Raw genomic sequence first — 11228 nt, forward strand, 5'->3', positions numbered from 1 at the left:
ACATCTTCACAAACTACTCTTAGTAGGGTGGTAAGTAAAGGTCAGATCCCAAGGTACGGGTATCGAGTTAAGATTTCAATTGCAAGTAGCTATGTCTTAGGGTGTCACAAATTGGCTTGAGATGAGATGTGGTCTAAACTAATCAACAAGTAAGATGAATGTATATTAATGAAAACAAAGTAAAGCAATTAAAGGGGTTTGTAAACAATTTATTAAAGGCAAAAGGGTATCATGGGTTCATAAGGGAATTATGGAAATAGATCATATAAACATTTTCTCAATTAGAAGCAAGCACTTATTGTTGTGATGGGATCGAGTTAGTGTATATCTTACAATCCCTAGGAAGATTTAGGTCCCAGAGCCAAGTTGATCAAGAGTTTACAACACCTACAAATCGACTTAGTCTCTTCCTATTCAACTCTATGCATGGTCTAGCAAGGCTCGAGTTGGTTTATATCTTACAAGCCTCATTGAAAAGATAAGAGATGGGTAAAAAAATGCAAAGTTTAATAGACTAGAAGTTCATCAAACATAACATGTGCATAGGTTGAAATCACAACAAGCAAGCAATTAATTATGAAAACATATTAGATTAAGCAAATATCAATTCCCATGATTGTTTCCACTAATTTCCCATTAATCCTACCTAAAGGACTACTCACTCTTGATCAAGTTTATCATGATAATAAGGTTGTCAATCATACTAACAAAGCAAAACATGTGATTTGACCATAATTAGCGCATATTTAGCCCCCGAATTAGCCTTGTTCCCATGCTTTTTAGTGCATATTTGGGTCATTTATTATCTTTAGTTCTTTGTTTTGCATATTCTTTGAGATTTTGATCCCTTGGTAGGAAAGGAGTAAGAATCTTGCATTTTCATGGCAAAACGAGACTAAATTGATCGAATTCAATGACCAAGCATCAAGGAGAGACAAGATTAGAAGGCCTTTGTACATATGATAGTAGATGAGCAATGTTGAGAAAGGATCCTTGAGTCCCCAAGGAAATCCCCAAGGAATTTATGAAGAAAAGGGAAGAAAAGAAGAAGAAGCCTTGCTGAGGCACAATCCGTGCGGATTGTCCTCAATCCGGCCGTCCTCCACCTGCACAATCCGTGCGGTTTTCCAACAAGACGCCCGGATTTGTCCTCCACAATCCGCCCGGATTCTCTCCAACCCGCTCGAGTTCCATCGCCAGAATCCGCCCGTCCCGACCCTAATCCGCCCGGATTCCTCTACAGCGCGATTTCCTCTTCTCCAAGCTACAAAGAAAGAAGCCCTTCCTTCGGAAAATACCGGCTCCTCCCTGCTCAATCTAAAAAGTGTAATTACTAGTTTAGCCCTTAGTTAACCCTAATGCATCCCCCTAATTTCCACTATAAATACCCCATTAGTCTAATTAGAAGAGCATGTTCTTCTTATCAATAATTAGAGTAGTTAATATCAATCAAATCTCTCTTTAGTTTTGTAATCAACAATTAATCAAGTTCTAATACAAGTTTTATTTCCTTAATCTCTCTTTTGTTCATCCTTTATTTTGGGTAATTGAAGATTATTTGGGTTATTGTTGGGAGATTGACATCCTCTCAATAAAGCATCAAGTACTTCTTTTATCTTTGCTTTATTATTGGAATCATTAGTAGGTATAATTCTCTTAATCCCTTTTTAATTATTGTTAATTACTTTCATTTATTCATCATGTTTCATATTGTTGGTATGATTGACAACCTTGCTAGCATGATCAACATGATAATGAGTGAGTAGTCTCTTAGCTAGGGTTAATGGGTGATTAGGGGAAACCAACATGGGGAATGATTCATGCTTAAATTAATATGCTTTCATGTTTTATTTGCTTGCTTGTTTTGATCTCAACTCATGCACATGTTATATTTGATGAAATGCTAAGCCTATGAATCCTTGCATTTACCACCATCTCCTATCTTTTCAATGAGACTTGTAAGACATAACCCAACTCGAGTCTCATTAGACCATGCATATTGTGGAGTAGGGAAGACTAAGTCGACTTGTAGGTGTTGTACAATCTAATCGATTCGGCTCCGGGACCCAAACTTTCCTAGGATTGTAAGATATAACCCAACTCAATCCATCACAACAATAATTGCTTGCTTATAATTTGAGAACATGTTTGTATGATCAATTCCCATGATCCCCTATGATCCCATGACACCCTAGTGCTTTTTAATCAATTGTTTACACCCCTTTTAATTCATCTTGCTAGCTTATTTTCATTGCTATTTTAGTTATTGACCTTCTACATCAACCCAATTTGTGACACCCCCAAGACACCACTAGTTTCAATAGAAATCTCATTTCAATACCCGTCCCTTGGGATCCGACCTTTACTTGCCTCTTTACTAATTGTAGAGTTGTTTGTGAAGCTATAAATTGTGTTTTGATTTGGACGTGACCCAACGACCACACCTTTAATTGTGAACACGAAACGGACCGATCAAAAATGGTGCCGTTGCCGGGGACGGTGTTTGTTTGATTTAGATTTCCTTTTTATTGTTATTAGTTGTGTCTTTCTTCGCCTTGGGGAAGTAAAACTCCTCAAGGTTTGTTCTAATTGTTTTCGAGTTGTTTGATATTTTGCATGTCTAGAAGGTCACAAGGTGATTTGTTACCTTTTGACCGTGAAATCGAAAGAACCTTGACGAACAATAGGAGACTTGTTAGGAGGAATTTAAGAGGTATTAGTGAAGTTGTTCAACCAACTATTGAGTTCACCAACTCTTTCGCAATAGAAGGAGAGGAGAACCCATTACACAATACCCCACAAAATCAACCTACAATGCCTAAATTCTCGTCACACTCCGTACCCACCGAGGAGAACCTACCCAAAGGTACTCCTACACCGCAACATCTAACCGGAAATTTTATTGCCAAATCCGCCTTCATCCAATTAGTTAAAAGGAGCCAATTTGGGGGGATGCCTAGTGAAGACCCTCATTCTCATATGGAAACCTTTTGCGACTATTGTGATGCAATCTCTCAAACGGGCGTGACTCAAGACCAAATTAGATGGGTCTTATTTTCTTTTTCTCTAATCGGCACCGCGAAGCAATGGTTGAAGAGCCTTGACAAGGCCACCCTCGGAATAGATTCTTGGAAGAAGTTAGCTCTAGCTTTCTACAAAAAATTCTACCCACCGGAAAAGACTAACATGCTAAGAGCTCAAATCACGGGTTTTAAGCAAAGGGATGAAGAATCTTTGTATGAAGCTTGGGAGCGGTTCAAGGGAATTTGTCGCTCATGTCCTCACCATGGACTTAGCGAATGGTTCTTGGTACAACAATTTTGGAATGGTTTATATGAAGATTCAAGGAACATTCTCAACATGGGATCAAATGGAATGTTCACCGAAGTTGATGACAATCAAACATGGAACAAGATTGAGGAAATGGCGGTCCATAATTCACAATATAGTAGACCTCACAAGGCTACTAGAGGAGGAAAGCATGAAGTGGACTCCGTTACTCAATTGGGTGCTCAACTTAGTGCTCATATTGACACAATCAATTTGAAGTTTGAAAAAGCTATGGCTAGACTTGAAGAAGTCTCAAAATCACCAAAGTGTCATGTTAATGCCATGACGGCATCCTCATCAATCCCAAGTGGGATATGTGAGAATTGTGGAACTTTGGGACTTGACCAAGGTGAATGTAGGGGAACGAATGAACAAGTAAATGCTTTCCAAGCATACAAGAGTGGTACCCCTTATTCTAACTATTACAATGAAAACACCAAATTCCATCCAAATCTCTCATACAAAAGCCAAAATGTTCAAAACCCTGAAACAACATACACTCCACCACCCATGAGAAACCAAAATCAAAGACCCTTTTACAATCAAAACCAATGTTACCAAAATCAAAATCCATACAATCACCAAAATGACCAAGGTTTTGATGTCCAAAAAGCGGTCCTCCAAATGCAAAAGAATCAACAAGAATTTTTCACTCAAATGCAAAAAGATAGCCAAGCAAAAGAAACCACCATCAACAACATCCTAGCTCACACCAAGATGTTGGAAACACAATTGACTCAACTAGCATCTTCAAACTCACAAAGACAAAAGGGGCAATTACCACCTCAAAGTAATCCCCCAAGACATGAAACGGTTAGTGCCATTCACTTGAGAAGTGGTACAAGGTATGAAGCGCCAAGGAAGCAAGTTGAGGATGAAGTTGTCGAAGCTAGTGAAAAGGAAGAAATCGTGCAAAACTCCAAAGATGGAGAATCATCAAAAGAAGAAAGTTCAAAGAAAAATGAAGACAAGGTCAAGGAGAAGAAGCCCATTGTGATTAGACTTCCTTTTCCAAGTCGTCAAGCCAAGCCCAAATTTGATGATCAACTTGGAAAGTTCATGGAAATTGTGAAGAATTTGGAAGTCTCGATTCCTTTCACGGAATTAATCAATCACGTGCCGGCCTATGCGAAATACATGAAAGATATCCTCACAAAGAAGAAGTCAATCCGGAAACTTGAGACTATCGCCTTCACTAAGGTGAGTAGTGCAATACTTCAAGGGAGTTCCCCTCCAAAACTAAAGTATCCGGGAAGCTTCTCAATACCGTGTACCATTGGCGACACAACGATCAACAAAGCCTTATGTGATCTAGGGGCTAGTGTGAGTGTCATACCGTACTCGGTGAGTAAAAGGTTGGGGATGGGAGAGCTTAAATGCACCAACATCACACTCCAAATGGCCGATAGATCGACGAAGACACCATTAGGGATATGGGAAGATGTCCCCGTACGGATTGGGTAAGTTTTTCATCCCGGTGGACTTTGTCATTGTTGATATGGAGGAAGATTCCAACATTCCAATCATTCTAGGAAGACCTTTCCTACACACCGCGGGTGCGGTGATTGATGTGAAACATGGTGAGCTCACTCTAGAAGTGGGAGATGAAAGCATAACCTTTAATCTTGACAAGACTATGAGAGCTCCTCGTTTGCATGAACCATGTTTTATGATTGATAATTATAGCCGAAAGGATGAAAGGAAGAAATCGGAACTCCAATGGAAGAAAAAAATTGAAGATGCTCCATTCAAAGAGCAAGTGAATCGTGACAAGGAGAGCTTGCAAAGCTCATCAAAATCAACCAAAGAAGAAGAGAATGGCCTCATTGGCGAAGAGAAGAATTTTGGGGAGTTGTCTCCATCAAATCAAGAAATCTTTAATGATCAACTTAATGAAGTTTGTGGTCTTTGGGACGACGAATTTGAAGGGATTTTTAATCCCTACATTGGTAATGTCATCGATCAAGACCAACAACAAGGGCAAAGGACTATTGAAAACCTCTACCATGATAATGAACAAGCTTTTGATTACTTTTTCAAGGTGTTGAGCAACATCAACAACACCTTGAACATGCCCCCTTGACATCTCATCAAGAATGAGAGTTTGGTGGAGTCCTCCCTAAACCACCATTTGTAAATATTTCTAACTCCCTAACTCGCATTTCAATTCTTGTATTTCATTTTTGTCATCTTTGGATTTTTATTTGCTTTGATCAAGATATTTGTTATGTTTGAGAGAAGTGAGGGAGGGACTAATAATTTCAATTGATGTGTAGTGCTTTCGCTTAGTGTGGGGATGGCAATTGCCTAGGCTATCCATGCCTTAGTAGTGCCCCCACAATGAAGAACACAAGATTTGAAGAAGAATAAAAGGTTGATAAGGGATATGCATTATACACAGATGGAACTGAATCCGGGTACACAGGGGTAGAATCCGAGCGGATTCAAGAGAATCCGCCCGTTTTCTTGCAATCCGAGCGTACTGGGTTGAAGACGCACGTCCCTATAAGCTGAAATTTTGAAAGATTTTTTACTGTAAAAGAATCCGGCCGTCCTGAACAGCAATCCGCCCGTCCCAGCAAATCCGTCCGTCCTGGAAAGAAGACGCTCGTCTTCTCTGCCGAGGAAAACAAGAAAAATTCCCTGGACTCAAATCCGTCCATCTTCAAGAGAATCCGCCCGTCCCGTATCAAGCAAATCCGAGCGTCTTCTCTCGAATACGCCCGTCTTTAGGCGAGTTTCATCAAACCCAGAAAGTGCAGAATCCGCCCGTATTGGGCAGAAACCGCACGGATTGCCCCTGCATTTTGAATTTTTTCGGTCTTTATAAAATCCCTCCCACCTTCATTCATTCATTCATTCATTCATAACACTACTTCAAAACATCAAAACCCTCATCCTCTCCATCACAAAAAAAAAATCCCTCAACAACATTCACCAAAATCAAATCAAATCATCCTTCTAACAACAAATTAATCACTCCTTCTTCAATAAAAATCAAAACCAAGCACAAAATCTTCAACCTTTGAGTCGATTTTTTAATTCATAAAGGCAAAGTCTTTCACCTTTAAATCGATTTGGGTACACTACAAATTGAAGATTTTTCATTTTTTTCTTGGTTAGTTCATCAATGGCAAGGACTAAGGGAGCAACAAAGGCAACAAAGGCACCAAAGACACTTTCACAAAGGCAAATGGCTCTTCAAGCAAAGAAAGCTTTGGCTATGGTGGTAGCAACACCAAACTTGGAAGTGCAACAACAACAACAACCTTCTATGGGAGCAACAACATCTTCTACTCCGGAAATCGATCAACTTTTGCATTATCCGGAGGTAACTTTTATTTCCGAAACCCATAGAAATACTTTTGCCAAGTTTGCTAGGAAATCACTTCAATCCACCAAATTTATTTGTGAAGACACCTTGGGAAAATTGGGTGTCCTTGAGCAAACTAGAGCCTTTTTCAAAGCCATGGGGTTAGAGAAATTATTTGAGTCAAAAGAATTGACATACCCCTCCCTTACCTTGGAGTTTTTGAGTTCTTTGAAAGTCACCAAAGTTGAGAGTAGGGAGAATCTCGGGTTTCGTCTAGCTAATGTTAGTAGACGCATTTCCTTTAGGGAATTGGGTGGAATCTTGGGTCTTAGTGATGAACCGAGTTATTTTAAGAATTATGGAAAGTATGACCCCGACCCTCTTTGGGAGGCAATTTCCGGGAGGAAATTTGAGGACTTTCATGCGAGTCGTGCTCTTTTAGTCCACCATCCGGGCATAAGAGTATGGCACAAGGTCATAGGAAACACCATTATTGCAAGGAAAGATACCAACCATTTCACCAAACTTGATTTTATTCTTCTTGAATCGGCTTTGAACATTGGAAGAGTACACACCAAGCCTTTCAACTCTTTGAGGCTTTTGGTAGATAGATGGCTCAACATTGATTGTGGGAAGAAGGGCACTACCGTTATTGTCAATGGCGGCCTAGTCACTATCCTAGCTAAGTACTTTGATCCTAACTTCAACAAGGATAACAAGTATAAAGCAAAGGAGGGTGGTCATCTTGTTGATTTGCATACTATGATACACAAGTAAAAGTGGGTTGCCCATAACCCTCTTGATACCAAGTATGGATGGCTCACTAGTGAAGCTAGATCGTTCACTTTGCCTTCAAAGATTTGTCGTCTAAGTGTCCACCTGACCAATTATCTCCTTCCCCTTTCTAAAGAGGCCGAGTATATTATCCAACAACAAAAGGGTGAACTTGAAATTCCCTCCTCTTCCATTGTCATACCACCTTACCCCTTTGAGTATCAAGAGTTCAAGCCGGAAGGAGTTGAAGCTAGAAATGATTATTTGACTCTTCTCATGAAAGCAATGCACAAGCAAGCCTTTGAGGATCGGAAAAATGCTTACTTGGCTCAATATCTACCCCTCCTACACTTAGCTAGGCAAGGATTACTTGACCCATCATGTCCTTTGCCTAGTTGGGCGGATAGAGAAGTCCTATTTCCGGGTGCATCTAGGGTCGTTTCGGGTGACAATGAGGTTGTTGGTAATGAAGAAGTTGATGATAACATTGATGAGGAAGCAAGTGAAGAAGGAGAGAAGGATGGTGAAGAAGATTATGAGCAAGATGAGGAATAAAGTGAAGAAGAAAATGAAGAAGGAAGTGGCAATGAGACCACTTCTAATGAGGAAAGTGATGATGGTGATAATATGATGGAAGATTAGCAAGCCTTGGAGGCTCCTACCCTCTCATGGTTTGTCTATTTATCTCTTTGTTTTTATTATTTTTCTTGATCATTATTGGAGTAGTCCTAGCACCATAGAGGACTCACACCTCGGTACCATTGAGGTGTTCTCATTTTATTGTTCCCATTTTCAAAATCCAAAATGACAAATTAGTCTCATGCATTGCATAGTGTATGCATGAACTACACCCATCCTTGGACATTAGCAATAGTGTCTCACTCGGTTTGGGGAAGTTAATACATACACAACGGGAGGTAATCTTAATTATCCTCTCCGTCATAACAAAAACCATGCATCATGTAGTATAGCTTAGTATAGATTGCATTTAGTATAGAAATCATGCATCATTTTTGCATAATTTCCATCATTTTGGCCATTGAGGACAATGTCCATATTAGTGTGGGGATGGGAATTCTAACATTTAACTCTTATTCAAAAAAATCCAAAAAATTGAAAAAGTTCGAAAATCATAAAAAATTGAAAATTGAAAAACCCAAAAACATGTTTATTTCCCTTTGTAGTCTTGTGTATATATCGTCTTGTATATATTGTGTTTGTTCTATCCTTGTTCACATTGATCGACTACGCCACATCCGAGACATGAGGATATTGAAGACCGCATGGTATGATCTTTCCAATCTCCTTTTTCCTCTTTATGTTAATGACTATGTGGCTTTATTTTGATTGATGCGGTAAAAACAATGTGAATTTAGGACTTGCATTTAGAATTATTTGGCATATTAGTTGGTAGAATCATATGCATTAGGTTGTATATATGTTAGTTGCATCATGGCATGTAGTTGCATGTTAGAAATGTTTTGAAAAATGCCTAAATAGGAACTTTGAAAAGAGCAACTAAGCCATTACAAATACTTGTTCAACTTAAGACTTTGCCTACTAGAATGGTTGTAAAACACCCTAGATAGTGTCATACTAGTGTCTTTTGACCCATGACCCAAGGCCTAGTCAAGGGTTTGCATGTGAGTCACCTATCCAACCCCGTGATGCGATGTGCACTTGGTTAACTTGTCTAGGTGACCTTGATTGACCTTGTGGTAAGGCAACCCAAAAATATTTTCTATCAATAAGCTTGAAGTGCTCATTTCAAAGAATTTTGTCATGTGGAAGTAATTTAATGCCAAGGAAACCTCAAATGTTATGAATTGTTGAATGTTGAAAAATTTAAGTTGTTTTGATGGAGGCGTACCACTTCGATGTGCTTTGGTGCGGGATCCATTGAATTGGGCCTCCACAGGGTTGTGAATTCGGCCGCCCAGAGACAGAGTGACTATCACCCCGAAAAGCTATTGTCTAGAGGTTAACCGGTTGCCTAATAAGCGATTGGCGAAAGCAAAGGACACTAGCCCGGAAGGGACAAACCCCATCTTAAATTTTTGAAATGTGAAAGTTAAATGAGGACAATTTTGAATACTAGTCATATCCACCCATTATGTATAAAGATTTGAGCATTTCATTCCCAAAAAGCCTTTTTGTCAAGCCATTTGGTCGAGCTTGGGACGATCCATGACCTTTACTTTTGTAGAGAATTCGAGACTTGTCATGTCATATGCTACTAGCATCATAGGGATCATCATTCCACCACCATCCGATCGCTCTTGACGAAAGCATTTGGAAATTGAGGACGAAAGTAGTCTAGTTTAACACCATTTGGAGGTGATTTAGTGCCATCCTCTTAGCCTTATTAATTTGTTAAACTAGTATTTGTGAAGGATTACATGCTCTTAAATTTGTTCCTCTTTAGTGCCTCCGCCACTTGATGAGGAAGTGGCTATTCTTTTGTAGATGCATCCATTATGTGATTTTGCGTGCTTAATGTTTGGATGTGTCGCCATTTTGGCAAGACCCACCTTGCCTTGCAAGAAGGCATCCTACCTCATGGTTGTCTTGTTGTGAGTTGAAGGGGCGGAGTGAGACCTGCTAATTGTCTCATATCGGATATGTTATTTGGTTAGTTTAAATAATGGTCCTAGTCTTTGTCACCTCTTTACTCGGAACGAGCAAAGGTTCGGTTTGGGGATATTTGATGTGACCATAATTAGCGCATATTTAGCCCCCGAATTAGCCTTGTTCCCATGCTTTTTAGTGCATATTTGGGTCATTTATTATCGTTAGTTCTTTGTTTTGCATATCTTTGAGATTTTGATCCCTTGGTAGGAAAGGAGTAAGAATCTTGCATTTTCATGGCAAAACGAGACTAAATTGATCGAATTCAATGACCAAGCATCAAGGAGAGACAAGATTAGAAGGCCTTTGTACATATGATAGTAGATGAGCAATGTTGAGAAAGGATCCTTGAGTCCCCAAGGAAATCCCCAAGGAATTTATGAAGAAAAGGGAAGAAAAGAAGAAGAAGCCTTGCTGAGGCACAATCCGTGCGGATTGTCCTCAATCCGGCCGTCCTCCACCTGCACAATCCGTGCGGTTTTCCAACAAGACGCCCGGATTTGTCCTCCACAATCCGCTCGGATTCTCTCCAATCCGCTCGGGTTCCATCGCCAGAATCCGCCCGTCCCGACCCTAATCCGCCCGGATTCCTCTACAGCGCGATTTCCTCTTCTCCAAGCTACAAAGAAAGAAGCCCTTCCTTCGGAAAATACCGGCTCCTCCCTGCTCAATCTAAAAAGTGTAATTACTAGTTTAGCCCTTAGTTAACCCTAATGCATCCCCTTAATTTCCACTATAAATACCCCATTAGTCTAATTAGAAGAGCATGTTCTTCTTATCAATAATTAGAGTAGTTAATATCAATCAAATCTCTCTTTAGTTTTGTAATCAACAATTAATCAAGTTCTAATACAAGTTTTATTTCCTTAATCTCTCTTTTGTTCATCCTTTATTTTGGGTAATTGAAGATTATTTGGGTTATTGTTGGGAGATTGACAACCTCTCAATCAAGCATCAAGTACTTCTTTTATCTTTGCTTTATTATTGGAATCATTAGTAGGTATAATTCTCTTAATCCCTTTTTAATTATTGTTAATTACTTTCATTTATTCATCATGTTTCATATTGTTGGTATGATTGACAACCTTGCTAGCATGATCAACATGATAATGAGTGAGTAGTCTCTTAGCTAGGGTTAATGGGTGATTAGGGGAAACCAACATGGGGAATGATTCATGCTTAA

At 39.5% G+C, this 11228-nt stretch overlaps 1 non-coding gene across 1 annotated transcript; it reads right to left on the bottom strand.

Annotated features, from left to right (window-relative positions):
* Nucleotides 1–3186: 3186 nt before the first annotated feature.
* Nucleotides 3187–3293, bottom strand: LOC141593496 (small nucleolar RNA R71). The gene has a single exon (XR_012521576.1). It is a non-coding gene; the product is annotated as a small nucleolar RNA R71 (small nucleolar RNA).
* Between the last annotated feature and the right edge of the window lie 7935 nt (nucleotides 3294–11228).

This window comes from Silene latifolia, chromosome 7 (genome assembly GCF_048544455.1).
Source record: "Silene latifolia isolate original U9 population chromosome 7, ASM4854445v1, whole genome shotgun sequence".
Lineage (NCBI taxonomy): Eukaryota > Viridiplantae > Streptophyta > Magnoliopsida > Caryophyllales > Caryophyllaceae > Silene > Silene latifolia.